Raw genomic sequence first — 15,068 nt, forward strand, 5'->3', positions numbered from 1 at the left:
AGTATGGGGGTATTATTCAGTAACAGTATGGGGATATTATTCAGTAACAGTATGGGGGTATTATTCAGTAACAGTATGGGGTATTATTCAGTAACAGTATGGAGGTATTATTCAGTAACAGTATGGGGATATTATTCAGTAACAGTATGGGGGTATTATTCAGTAACAGTATGGAGGTATTATTCAGTAACAGTATGGAGGTATTATTCAGCAACAGTATGGGGATATTATTCAGTAATAGTATGGGGGTATTATTCAGTAACAGTATAAATATATTATTCAGTAACAGTATGGGGGTATTATTCATTAACAGTATGGGGGTATTATTCAGTAACAGTATGGGGGTATTATTCAGTAACAGTATGGAGGTATTATTCAGTAACCGTATGGAGGTATTATTCAGTAACAGTATGGGGATATTATTCAGTAACAGTATTGGGGTATTATTCAATAACAGTATGGGGGTATTATTCAGTAACAGTATGGAGGTATTATTCAGTAACAGTATGGGGATATTATTCAGTAACAGTATGGGGGTATTATTCAGTAACAGTATGGGGTATTATTCCGTAACAGTATGGAGGTATTATTCAGTAACAGTATGGGGATATTATTCAGTAACAGTATGGGGGTATTATTCAGTAACAGTATGGGGATATTATTCAGTAACAGTATGGAGGTATTATTCAGTAACTGTATGGGGATATTATTCAGTAACATTATGGAGGTATTATTCAGTAACAGTATGGGGGTATTATTCAGTATCAGTATGGGGGTATTATTCAGTAACAGTATGGAGGTATTATTCAGTAACAGTATGGAGGTATTATTCAGTAAAAGTATGGGGGTATTATTCAGTAACAGTATGGAGGTATTATTCAGTAACAGTATGGAGGTATTATTCAGTAACAGTATGGAGGTATTATTCAGTAACAGTATGGGGGTATTATTCAGTAACAGTATGGAGGTATTATTCAGCAACAGTATGGGGATATTATTCAGTAACAGTATGGGGGTATTATTCAGTAACAGTATAAATGTATTATTCAGTAACAGTATGGGGATATTATTCATTAACAGTATGGGGGTATTATTCAGTAACAGTATGGGGATATTATTCAGTAACAGTATGGGGGTATTATTCAGTAACAGTATAAATGTATTATTCATTAACAGTATGGGGGTATTATTCAGTAACAGTATGGGGGTATTATTCAGTAACAGTATGGAGGTATTATTCAGTAACAGTATGGGGGTATTATTCAGTAACAGTATGGGGATATTATTCAGTAACAGTATGGAGGTATTATTCAGTAACAGTATGGAGGTATTATTCAGTAACAGTATGGGGATATTATTCAGTAACAGTATGGGGGTATTATTCAGTAACAGTATGGGGGTATTATTCAGTAACAGTATGGAGGTATTATTCAGTAACTGTATGGGGATATTATTCAGTAACAGTATGGAGGTATTATTCAGTAACAGTATGGGGGTATTATTCAGTAACAGTATGGGGATATTATTCAGTAACAGTATGGGGATATTATTCAGTAACAGTATGGGGGTATTATTCAGTAACAGTATGGGGTATTATTCAGTAACAGTATGGAGGTATTATTCAGTAACAGTATGGGGATATTATTCAGTAACAGTATGGGGGTATTATTCAGTAACAGTATGGAGGTATTATTCAGTAACAGTATGGAGGTATTATTCAGCAACAGTATGGGGATATTATTCAGTAATAGTATGGGGGTATTATTCAGTAACAGTATAAATGTATTATTCAGTAACAGTATGGGGGTATTATTCATTAACAGTATGGGGGTATTATTCAGTAACAGTATGGGGGTATTATTCAGTAACTGTATGGAGGTATTATTCAGTAACAGTATGGAGGTATTATTCAGTAACCGTATGGAAGTATTATTCAGTAACAGTATGGAGGTATTATTCAGTAACAGTATAAAGGTATTATTCAGTAACCGTATGGAAGTATTATTCAGTAACAGTATGGGGGTATTATTCAGTCACAGTATGGGGGTATTATTCAGTAACAGTATGGGGGTATTATTCAGTAACAGTATGGGGGTATTATTCAGTAACAGTATGGAGGTATTATTCAGTAACAGCATGGAGGTATTATTCAGTAACAGTATGGGGGTATTATTCAGTAACAGTATGGGGATATTATTCAGTAACAGTATGGAGGTATTATTCTGTAGCAGTATGGAGGTATTATTCAGTAACTGTATGGGGATATTATTCAGTAACAGTATGGAGGTATTATTCAGTAACAGTATGGGGGTATTATTCAGTAACAGTATGGGGATATTATTCAGTAACAGTATGGAGGTATTATTCAGTAACAGTATGGGGGTATTATTCAGTAACAGTATGGGAATATTATTCAGTAACAGTATGGGGGTATTATTCAGTAACAGTATGGGGTATTATTCAGTAACAGTATGGAGGTATTATTCAGTAACAGTATGGGGATATTATTCAGTAACAGTATGGGGGTATTATTCAGTAACAGTATGGAGGTATTATTCAGTAACAGTATGGAGGTATTATTCAGCAACAGTATGGGGATATTATTCAGTAATAGTATGGGGGTATTATTCAGTAACAGTATAAATATATTATTCAGTAACAGTATGGGGGTATTATTCAGTAACAGTATGGAGGTATTATTCAGTAACAGTATGGAGGTATTATTCAGTAACAGTATGGAGGTATTATTCAGTAACAGTATGGAGGTATTATTCAGTAACAGTATGGGGGTATTATTCAGTAACAGTATGGAGGTATTATTCAGCAACAGTATGGGGATATTATTCAGTAACAGTATGGGGGTATTATTCAGTAACAGTATAAATGTATTATTCAGTAACAGTATGGGGATATTATTCATTAACAGTATGGGGGTATTATTCAGTAACAGTATGGGGATATTATTCAGTAACAGTATGGGGGTATTATTCAGTAACAGTATAAATGTATTATTCAGTAACAGTATGGGGATATTATTCATTAACAGTATGGGGGTATTATTCAGTAACAGTATGGGGGTATTATTCAGTAACAGTATGGGGGTATTATTCAGTAACAGTATGGAGGTATTATTCAGTAACAGTATGGAGGTATTATTCAGTAACAGTATGGGGGTATTATTCAGTAACAGTACTTGGGTATTATTCAATAACAGTATGGGGGTATTATTCAGTAACAGTATGGGGATATTATTCAGTAACAGTATGGGGGTATTATTCAGTAACTGTATGGGGATATTATTCAGTAACTGTATGGGGATATTATTCAGTAACAGTATGGAGGTATTATTCAGTAACAGTATGGGGGTATTATTCAGTAACAGTATGGGGGTATTATTCAGTAACAGTATGGGGGTATTATTCAGTAACTGTATGGGGTATTATTCAGTAACAGTATGGAGGTATTATTCAGTAACAGTATGGGGATATTATTCAGTAACAGTATGGGGGTATTATTCAGTAACAGTATGGAGATATTATTCAGTAACAGTATGGAGGTATTATTCAGCAACAGTATGGGGATATTATTCAGTAATAGTATGGGGGTATTATTCAGTAACAGTATAAGGCCTCATGCACACGACCGTAAAAACTCCCGTTATTACGGGTCGTAATCACGACCCGTAATAACGGGCTCATAGACTTCTATTGGCGACGGGTGCCTTCCCGTTTTCTCACGGGAAGATGCCCGCTCCGTTAAAAAAGATAGAACATGTCCTATTTCTGTCCGTAATAACGGCACGGATAGTCCATAGAAGTCTATGGAGCTCTCGTAATAACGGGTGGCTACATGTGTGCACCCGTCATTACGGCAGCGTTGCTAAGCGACGTCAGTAAATAGTCACTGTCCAGGGAGCTGAAAGAGTTAACTGATCGGCAGTAACTCTTTCAGCACCCTGGACAGTGACTACCTATCAGTATAAACCTGTAAAAAATAAAAATAAAAGACGTTCATACTTACCGGCAACTTCCTGCTTCCTCCAGTCCGGTCTCCCGCCCGTTGCCTTGGTGACGCGTCCCTCTCGACATCCGGCCCGACGTCCTGGATGACGTTTCAGGCCATGTGATCGCTGCAGCCAATCACAGGTCAATCACAGGCTGCAGCGGTCACATGGACTGCCGCGTCATCCAGGGATGTCGGGCTGGATGTGAAGAGAGGGACGCGTCACCAAGACAACGGCCGGGTAAGTATGAATTTCTTTAACTTTTATTACAGAAAAGGCTGTCCCTTCTCTCTATCCTGCACTGATAGAGAGAAGGGGCTGCCGATTAGTGCAGTGCTATTTTACCGCCAAAAACGTGCTCGTAAATACGGGTGGAATACGTGTGACACCGGACCCATATTTACGAGCACGGGTTCGTAAGTACTGGTGCAAAACGGGTGGAATACGTGTGACACCGGACCCGTATTTACGCCAGTATTTACGGGTGGGAAAAAATACGGTCGTGTGCATGAGGCCTTAATGTATTATTCAGTAACAGTATGGGGGTATTATTCATTAACAGTATGGGGGTATTATTCAGTAACAGTATGGGGGTATTATTCAGTAACAGTATGGGGGTATTATTCAGTAACAGTATGGAGGTATTATTCAGTAACAGTATGGAGGTATTATTCAGTAACAGTATGGGGGTATTATTCAGTAACAGTATGGGGATATTATTCAGTAACAGTATTGGGGTATTATTCAATAACAGTATGGGGGTATTATTCAGTAACAGTATTGAGGTATTATTCAGTAACAGTATGGGGATATTATTCAGTAACAGTATGGGGGTATTATTTAGTAACAGTATGGAGGTATTATACAGTAACAGTATGGGGATATTATTCAGTAACAGTATGGGGGTATTATTCAGTAACAGTATGGGGTATTATTCCGTAACAGTATGGAGGTATTATTCAGTAACAGTATGGGGATATTATTCAGTAACAGTATGGGGGTATTATTCAGTAACAGTATGGAGGTATTATTCAGTAACATTATGGGGATATTATTCAGTAACAGTATGGGGGTATTATTCAGTAACAGTATGGAGGTATTATTCAGTAACAGTATGGGGGTATTATTCAGTAACAGTATGGGGATATTATTCAGTAACAGTATGGAGGTATTATTCAGTAACAGTATGGAGGTATTATTCAGTAACAGTATGGGGATATTATTCAGTAACAGTATGGGGGTATTATTCAGTAACAGTATGGGGGTATTATTCAGTAACAGTATGGAGGTATTATTCAGTAACTGTATGGGGATATTATTCAGTAACAGTATGGAGGTATTATTCAGTAACAGTATGGGGGTATTATTCAGTAACAGTATGGGGATATTATTCAGTAACAGTATGGGGGTATTATTCAGTAACAGTATGGGGTATTATTCAGTAACAGTATGGAGGTATTATTCAGTAACAGTATGGGGATATTATTCAGTAACAGTATGGGGGTATTATTCAGTAACAGTATGGAGGTATTATTCAGTAACAGTATGGAGGTATTATTCAGCAACAGTATGGGGATATTATTCAGTAATAGTATGGGGGTATTATTCAGTAACAGTATAAATGTATTATTCAGTAACAGTATGGGGGTATTATTCAGTAACAGTATGGGGGTATTATTCAGTAACTGTATGGAGGTATTATTCAGTAACAGTATGGAGGTATTATTCAGTAACAGTATGGAGGTATTATTCAGTAACAGTATGGGGGTATTATTCAGTAACAGTATGGGGGTATTATTCAGTAACAGTATGGAGGTATTGTTCAGTAACTGTATGGGGATATTATTCAGTAACAGTATGGAGGTATTATTCAGTAACAGTATGGGGGTATTATTCAGTAACAGTATGGGGATATTATTCAGTAACAGTATGGGGGTATTATTCAGTAACAGTATGGGGTATTATTCAGTAACAGTATGGAGGTATTATTCAGTAACAGTATGGAGGTATTATTCAGCAACAGTATGGGGATATTATTCAGTAACAGTATGGGGGTATTATTCAGTAACAGTATAAATGTATTATTCAGTAACAGTATGGGGGTATTATTCAGTAACAGTATGGGGGTATTATTCAGTAACAGTATGGGGGTATTATTCAGTAACAGTATGGGGGTATTATTCAGTAACAGTATGGAGGTATTATTCAGTAACAGTATGGAGGTATTATTCAGTTAGGGCATGACCACACGTGGCGGATTTCCTCCGCAACTGTCCGCATCAATGCCGCACAGAATCTGCGTTGCAGATTCTGCTGCGGATCTGCACAAAATGTGCAGTAAATTGATGCGGACTAGCTGCTGGAGGACTGCGGTAAAAGTACTTCCCTTCTCCCTATCAGTGCAGGATAGAGAGAAGGGACAGCACTTTCCCTTGTGAAAGTCAAAGAAATTCATACTTACCGCCCGTTGTCTTGGTGGCGCGTCCCTCCTTCGGCATCCAGCCCGATCTCCCTGGATGACGCGGCAGTCCATGTGACCGCTGCAGCCTGTTATTAGCCTGTGATTGGCTGCAGCCGTCACTTAGACTGAAACGTCATCCTGGGAGGCCGGACTGGAGACAGAAGCAGGGAGTTCTCGGTAAGTATGAACTTCATTTTTTTTTACAGATACATGTATATTGGGATCGGTAGTCACTGTCCCGGGTGCAGAAACAGTTACTGCCGATCGCTTAACTCTTTCAGCACCCTGGACAGTGACTATTTACTGACGTCTCCTAGCAACGCTCCCGTCATTACGGGAGCCCCATTGACTTCCTCAGTCTGGCTGTAGACCTAGAAATACATAGGTCCAGCCAGAATGAAGAAATGTCAAGTTAAAAAAGCAAGACGGATCCGCAGCACACATAACATGTGCATGACAGCTGCGGACTTCATTGCGGAAATTAGAATCTCCATTGAAGTCAATGGAGAAATTCCGCCATGAGTCCGCCACTGCTCCGCAACAGACAGAGCATGCTGCGGACACCAAATTCCGCTCCGCAGCCTATGCTCCGCAGCGGAATTTTACGCCTCGTCTAAACGAACACTGCTAAATTAAAGTGTAAGTCAATGGACAAACGGCTCCGCTGCGGATTAACGCTGCGGAGTGTCCGCAGCGGAATTTAAGTGAAATTCCGCCACGTGTGAACCCAGCCTTACAGTATGGAGGTATTATTCAGTAACAGTATGGGGATATTATTCAGTAACAGTATTGGGGTATTATTCAATAACAGTATGGGTGTATTATTCAGTAACAGTATGGAGGTATTATTCAGTAACAGTATGGGGATATTATTCAGTAACAGTATGGGGGTATTATTCAGTAACAGTATGGAGGTATTATACAGTAACAGTATGGGGACATTATTCAGTAACAGTATGGAGGTATTATACAGTAACTGTATGGGGATATTATTCAGTAACATTATGGAGGTATTATTCAGTAACAGTATGGGGGTATTATTCAGTATCAGTATGGGGGTATTATTCAGTAACAGTATGGAGGCATTATTCAGTAACAGTATGGGGATATTATTCAGTATCAGTATGGGGGTATTATTCAGTAACAGTATGGGGTATTATTCAGTAACAGTATGGGGGTATTATTTGTAATGTTGGTCTTACAATCTATGTAAATTACTGTGGTGGGGGAAGTGTGAGTGTGGCAGCAGATGATCAGGCCAAGAGACAGTCTGCAGAGTGGCATGTGATGCACTTTGACATGTAGGTGATACTTACGTGTGGTATGTGGGCCCATAACTTGTGTAGAGCCCAGGGCCAAAGAGCATATGAATCCACCACTGGCATCAAGTCAGCACAGGCAGACCACTAAAATACAGCAGGTAGAGCAAAGAAACCAGCCCAGGACGTGCCGCTTCAAAACAGCGCTAAGCGCGACCCGTCCTGGACTGGCCTGAATGTAATTGCAGAGAGTGACGCCGCAAATGAGACTGGCTGCCGAGGAGAGATATGAGGCAGTGCAGACTGTACTATTTGCACTGCACTGATTGGCAGTAAGAAGAATTCTTTAAATATTTTACATACTTCAAACAGCACTTTAAGGCTGTGTTCACACTGAGATTTTTGCAGGAGGAAAATTCTGCCTCCAAATTCTGTTTGGGATTTCGAGGCAAATTTTGTCCTTCCTGCACGTCGTTTGCCGCGATTTTCACCGTGTTTTTCGTTCGCGGCCATTGAGTGCTACGGGCAAAAAACTCAGCGAAATACCCTTTCTCTTCCTCCCATTGATGTCAATGGGAGGTCAGAGGCGTAAACGCGCGAAGATAGGGCATGTCCCTTCTTTCTCGGGAGGCATTTTTCGGCTTGTATTTGACGAGTTTTGGGTGGAGTGGTTTCCGCGCCAAAAAACTAGTCAAAATACTCCATGTGAACAGGGCCTAACAAATAAACATCAAATGCTTTCCTATTTAAAAAATGTATATATTGCGTGTTCGATGTGTAAAGCTAGGAATAAGAAAACTCTGATAGATTTGGGGGGGGGGGGGCGCCCCTGGCCATACGCAGTCACCAGTGCTGGGCTGGAGTACATGGGACCACCTTCCAGCTATACAGGACATGGGGAGATTTATTAATAGTCCTGATCGCTCCAACTCCAACCAATCCACTGCTTTCCCACCAGAATAACGGACATGCTCATTATTCTACAGGAGGGTTTTTTTTGCGGATCTTATTTCTGCTGCATGTGAATGGGGTATAAAATAGCCCACCCACTTGTAATGGATGCAGAATGTTAGTGGATATGAAAGGGATTTAGGTCTGGAATCAGGGACTTAGTCCTAATCAAATCCTGATTGCGTGATCATGGCCTAATACTGAGGTATATAGATTGTAAATTATACCGGTATACAATGCTAAAATATCACCGTACTGGAACTAAATAGTATGATTTATATTTTATATTCAACCATAAACACTCTCACATGCTGGACACATGACGCACAGATGCAACCCACAAGGTGGACACATGCTGCATTCATGCCACTCACACCTAGGACACATGAGCACTCACACCTAGGACACGTGCGCACACACTCCACTCACACTTATGGCAAATATGCACACACCACTCATACTTATGACTAATGCGCACGCACACCACACCACGCACACCTAAGGACACATGCACATTCACACCACTTACACCTAGAACACATTCCTAAATCACACCTAGGACACACGCGCACGCGCACTACTCACACATAGGATTTACTCTCCACTCTCGCCACTCACACCTAAGACATATGCCGCACGTTGTCTACCCACAACAAGGACACATGTTGAACACGTACTACTCACACCTGGCACAGATGCCGCACACATCACTCACATACTACACATACCACTCACACACTAGACACGTACAACACACTAGACACATACCGCACACACTACTTACACTAGACACATACCGCACACACCCCTTACACTAGACACATACCGCACACACTACTTGCACTAGACACATACCGCACACACTACTTACACTAGACACATACCGCACACACTACTTACACTAGACACATACTGCACACACTACTTACACTAGACACATACCACACACACACTACTTACACTAGACACATACCGCACACACTACTTACACTAGACACATACCGCACACACTACTTACACTAGACACATACCGCACACACCACACAATGCTAAACACATACCGCACACACTGCTTACACTAGACACATACCTCACACACTACTTACACTAGACATATACCGCACACACTACTTACACTAGACACATACCGCACACACTACTTACACTAGACACATACCGCACACACTACTTACACTAGACACATACCGCACACACTACTTACACTAGACACATACCGCACACACTACTTACACTAGACACATACCGCACACACTACTTACACTAGACACATACCGCACACACCACACAATGCTAAACACATACCTTACATAACTCTTACACACTAGACCTATACCACACATACCACTCACATTAAAAACAACACGCACACTAATGCCACCAATACAGTAGAAGAAGACACAAAACTCACACAAATTGCATATTTCACTCATACAATTGTCATACACTGTTACCACTACATCAACCAGTCACACTACAAAAATCAACCCAACACTTCACTCACATTGCTATATTTACCGGCTTTCTTTAGTAGACTGCTGATTCTTGGGCACTGGCATGCAGGATGCTGGCAGTACATAGGCGTGTATACCTGAGATGCCCCCTCCACCACTAAGCCCCGCCCATGTTCCCACAAAGCCACGCCCCTTTTACAAAGCTCCTCCCATCTGTGGCTCAAATTAACAATAACCTGATGCTCACCATTTTAACCCTATAGCTCCTCCTATCTACAGTATCTGGACCCCCTCCCCTCCCACAAGCAGGTTACATGAGGCTGAAGCATAAACCTACTGACGCTACGGCCATCAGCAACATCCCCGGCAGGGGCTGGAGACTCCTTCTCCTCGGCAGCCAGACTGAAGCTGTGCTCAGGGGCAGTAGAAAGACCAAGCCCATCACTGATTGGCTGATGCTCAGCCAACCAGCTTTAGGTTTGATTTGTACATGCAGACTGGGCAGGTACCGATTCTCCTTTTCCTCTGCGGCGCCAGAGATGTGCGCGAATGAGCGAGGCGTCAGTGCAGAAAACAAGTCTAGAGCTGATTAGCTGCGGCTCGGCCAACAAGCGCTAAACGTCATTTCTGCAGCGCTCCTTCCCATCACTGCAGAGTACACAGCAATAAATCTCCGAAAGATGTGGTTATAAACACCAGGAGGCTGCAGTTATTGTAATGTTGCTGCTTGTGTTCACCACTGATTGTTTGGGCGGCCGGCAGGAGGCCCACTGTTCACCGGCCCATCTGGCATTTACCAGAACTGTCAGATGGCCAGTCTGGCCCTGCCTGTACCCCAAGTGTCAGTGTGTCATTATACTGTACCCCAAGTGTCAGTGTGTCATTATCCTGTACCCCAAATGTCAGTGTGTCATTATCCTGTACCCCAAGTGTCAGTGTAGCTTATCAAGAAAAGGTGGCTTGTTGGCACTCCCCCTGGCACCCAGCACCTGGCAGGGGGGTATATCCTACCACCAGCTCCCCCCAGCTATACCCTGACAGTGTCTTCTAACACTGATATCCATAGAGCCCCCATAGCAGTGCCAGTCACTGTTCTCGTATAACAGCAGAGGAATGTGCTGATCTTGAGGGAGGTCACAGAGAGACAGTTACATAGTCAAAGGAGCAGGGGAACCAGCAGCACAGAGTGTTTCAGGATATGAATGTGTTGATCTAGTGAGAGGTCAGACAGAGGTAGATTGTAAAAAGGTCGATTTACTTTAGTTCTTATTATTTTTCACCAGCAGCGCAGAGGATTTCAGGAGAGGTGTCTGCTACTCATAAATTGCGGTGGAGTTGCATCTTATGTAAGAGAACGACATGGCGAGATTGCGATGCCTGCGAGTGTAACGATTAGAAAGTTGCGGTAATGCCACGAATTGACAGCGACCTTTGTGATGATTACTCGCGTCTAATTTTTCGTAGGGAAACATTGAAGTTGCGTCTTTGTCGCGCAGTAATCCTGCAGGGTACGGGAGCATTTAGGGGTGATAGTTTTGGCCGCACGGTAAAAAACGCATAAAAACATGCCACCCCCCCCCCCCCACATTTTGGTCGTGGTATTTTCCAGCTCGTTTTTCAAATTTGAGACTTGTAAAATAAATGTGATTTACCTGAAAAAACCGCACAGTCGAAAACTGCGTCACAAACCGCGGCAATTCCGGAGTGATTTTTGCTGCATTTTTTATCTCTTCTTATCGCAGCATTTGGGTCCATTCAGATGAAGTTACAACAAATCAACAAACTGCGTCCAAAAACCACATGAGTTTCTACCACAATTTGCTGCGTTTTTCGATACAGTTGCATTTTTTACCGTAATCGCATTAAAAAAACGCACCAAATCGCAGTAAAAACGCGTGCTATTTTTGGATGCATTTTTTTCAATGTGATTTTAATCGCACCTCAGCCGCAACGTCTGACTGGACCTGCGGGGCGCAATTATATGAGGTTATTTTTGGTCTTTCATTAACTATGGCGGCAGTTAGTGGTTAAACCCTGTACGTATTTGATGCGGTTTTTATGGCGCTCTGATGTCAATTATCCCATAGGTTGTATTCGGACGTTGCGGTTGAGGTGCAGTTAAAAGAAGATCCGAAAATCGCGTGCGTTATTATCCCAGTTCCGATGCGATTACAAGGTCGCAAAAAAAAAAAAAATCTGCGAAAACAGCAAAAAAAAAAAGCGACACGTAAATATACCCCGACCCCTTCTTCTTCTTCTTCTTCTTCTTCAGCAGATGTAGATTTGTGTTGTATCTTGCGCCAATTTCTGTCTTAATTTTTTGGAGGGTTTTGTGCTTTTAAAATTATCCTGTAATTTATCTGTTATGTCCCCATGACAACACTACTTGTTTCTGTGTGATGCATCGTGTTATCATAAGGAAACTAGACCTGTTATGTGACCTCTTTTTGTCAAATGTACGTAATTAAAAGCGGAATTCTGACTTTCGGCACTTGGTATTACCATGGTAACTGAGCTTTAAGAGAACATGTCTGGAAGTGTTGTCATGTGGACACAGAAATAAGATCTTGAAACTACCCAGCCCATGATTATCAGCTGCCCCTTTTGTGTCAATGATGAAAATGGCACAAATGTGTCAGAAAATACGGCAATAACCATCCCATCACCTCCAATGTTGGCCATGCTGACTGTTTCCTTCTTGTGAAGGAGAATGGGGTGGTCAGCTAATCCCACTACAGGGAATAATGGATTAACTGCTAATTGCTTGTTCCGAATAATTGTTGGCCATTAAGTCGGCCATAAATGGTCCTCTCCTAGTGGAGTCTGCAAGTGATTGGACAATTACCCTCATAATTTTCACTGGTAACTGGATGTCACAATTTATTTAATGGTTTTCTTCTTTTAGAATCGGACAACCAGGTTTGATTATCTGGAAAAGTTGTTCTTATATGAGGTGATTCGGACCTCTCTGCTGCCACCTATTGGACTATATTCTGTGAGGACCACTAAGTATTACTACAGGAAGTCGGCTGAGAAACTGAATTGTGTGGCCTCTGTGGCACCGTACAGACTTCTACAGATCCTTCCCACCATGTCGGAGTTGATGTACTCTTAAACGGTACTTGGTCATTGTGGTCTTCATGTATTGGTGGTCAGTGTATTGAAATGTTCCACATAATGAACGGTCAATGGTTTTTGGGGACCTAGACTTGGGGGTGGGACTGATCGCCATGTTTCATAGTGGTATGTCCTCCAAGTTCTGACAAGCACTCATTGATCAACCCCCTTGTGTAGGATGTTTGGTTTGAGCTGGTAAATCTTTTCTCAATTGTTTGACCAGTTTTGTCTGTAATTCCAGGTTCTTCGACTGTTCTTCACCATGTGGATCCATCCCACCACAGACGAGTTCATGTCCCATCTGGCGTGTGACATAAAATGTGCCCCATCAAGCATCCGGTGACCTTACTCACTATTATATCCATTCTCAAAGCTCCGCTCCAGTTTCTCGATGTCTCTCTTGGATGGACCAACTGGTCTTGTAGCTTTTGACAAGAAATGAAGGAACAACGTAGAAGTTGAGAATTGGGTTTTGTGTGATGTTTAGAGACTCGGGACTGCAGTCTAAAGGTCATAAGACCATGTGGTCCAGGTTGGAATCTTGGCAGCAAGAACTGGCTTATTAACTGGTCACCAGTCATGGAGAAAAGGGTTTATATGTTGTCAAGGGTGTCTTGTAATTGGTTGGTCTTCTGTGTGCCATTGTATAACTTAACTGGCCTTTAAGATGAGTAACTTCTGTAGACCATCTCTGCTTAGACTAATATGGTTAATCCTAATCTTCTCAAGAACCTCCGACAGAACATGCTGGTTAAGATGGAGGAACCATCAAATTGTGTGTCCATGAAGTTCCCAACATTGGTTATTTGGGATGTTCTGCCACGTTGTCTACTTAGGTTGTGGTTGACTCTATTGAAAATCACGAGAACCTAATCTTGCTATTCTGGTCCTCAAGGAACCCCACAAATCCTTACTCTAATGTTTTTTAGAAGACCGTGACTCCTTTAATCGCTATCTCTATCGGTAACTGCCACAAGTGCTCTGTAGATCTTTCGAATATTGTCCTTTTGAGTCCCTTGTGGACTACTTTTAAGATACCGAGTAAGAGAAAGTTGGGTTGATGTGTTCAGAATTGAATGGGTTAAGCACTATGGTTGCCCATGTCCATCAATGGGGTTCACAATGTATTCGATATATCAAGGCTTTTTGATCACGTTTTATGGGCATCTCCACCTTTTTAGTCTCGCTTGGTCTCTGAGCAGTTGTCACTTTCCTCTCCACTCTGCAGCTCCTATAAGTTGTTGCCAGGTGGTGACCATAATTGTAGGTGAAGTGTATGATGCAGAGCAATACAATTGGCTACATCAAGATGCATGTTGGGATGGATTTGAGAAAATAGGAAAAGCGAAGTTGAGTATTTCTACTGTGACTTGGGAAGGAGTCTTGTACCTGAAATGTATTTTCTGTATATAATGGCAAGAACTTCTGCGGGGAAGGGTCCTCAGTGTTGATCATGATCTCGAGGTCCTATCCAGTTATACACTTGTACCAGATACATAAGTCTACTTGACCCTCAAGGAGGTTGGAGCTGGAACGTGATCTCTTTAATATGAGCCCTTACATTCTTGGATCAACCATTGCAATCCTTTGAGCAAGACCCATCTTGGTTGTAATGAAAAGAGAACATCTCGTTATGTTGCTCAAGCTCCGCATGTAGGGGTGAGATCTCTACTGTACAATTGTTACGCTCCACCAGTGTTGTACCCGCCCTCCCCTCCTCTGAGACTTTGGTTGATGCTATGGGTTGGATGAATAGTGTATTACTGAGGAATCTCCCTTGCATGTAGTTTCTTATTTCCTGTAAA

At 41.4% G+C, this 15,068-nt stretch overlaps 2 long non-coding RNA genes across 2 annotated transcripts in view; one reads left to right on the plus strand and one right to left on the minus strand.

The window, feature by feature from the left end:
• Positions 1 to 15,068, minus strand: part of LOC142698986 (uncharacterized) — a 255,149-nt gene that overhangs the window by 15,662 nt on the left and 224,419 nt on the right. The gene's annotated exons all lie outside the window — the stretch shown is intronic.
• Positions 13,057 to 15,068, plus strand: part of LOC142698999 (uncharacterized) — a 66,045-nt gene continuing 64,033 nt past the window's right edge. The window contains exons 1-2 of the long non-coding RNA XR_012865912.1: positions 13,057 to 13,264; positions 13,505 to 13,714. This is a non-coding gene — a long non-coding RNA (uncharacterized LOC142698999). The remainder of the gene's footprint in view (positions 13,265 to 13,504; positions 13,715 to 15,068) is intronic.

This window comes from Rhinoderma darwinii, unplaced genomic scaffold (assembly GCF_050947455.1).
Source record: "Rhinoderma darwinii isolate aRhiDar2 unplaced genomic scaffold, aRhiDar2.hap1 Scaffold_106, whole genome shotgun sequence".
Lineage (NCBI taxonomy): Eukaryota > Metazoa > Chordata > Amphibia > Anura > Rhinodermatidae > Rhinoderma > Rhinoderma darwinii.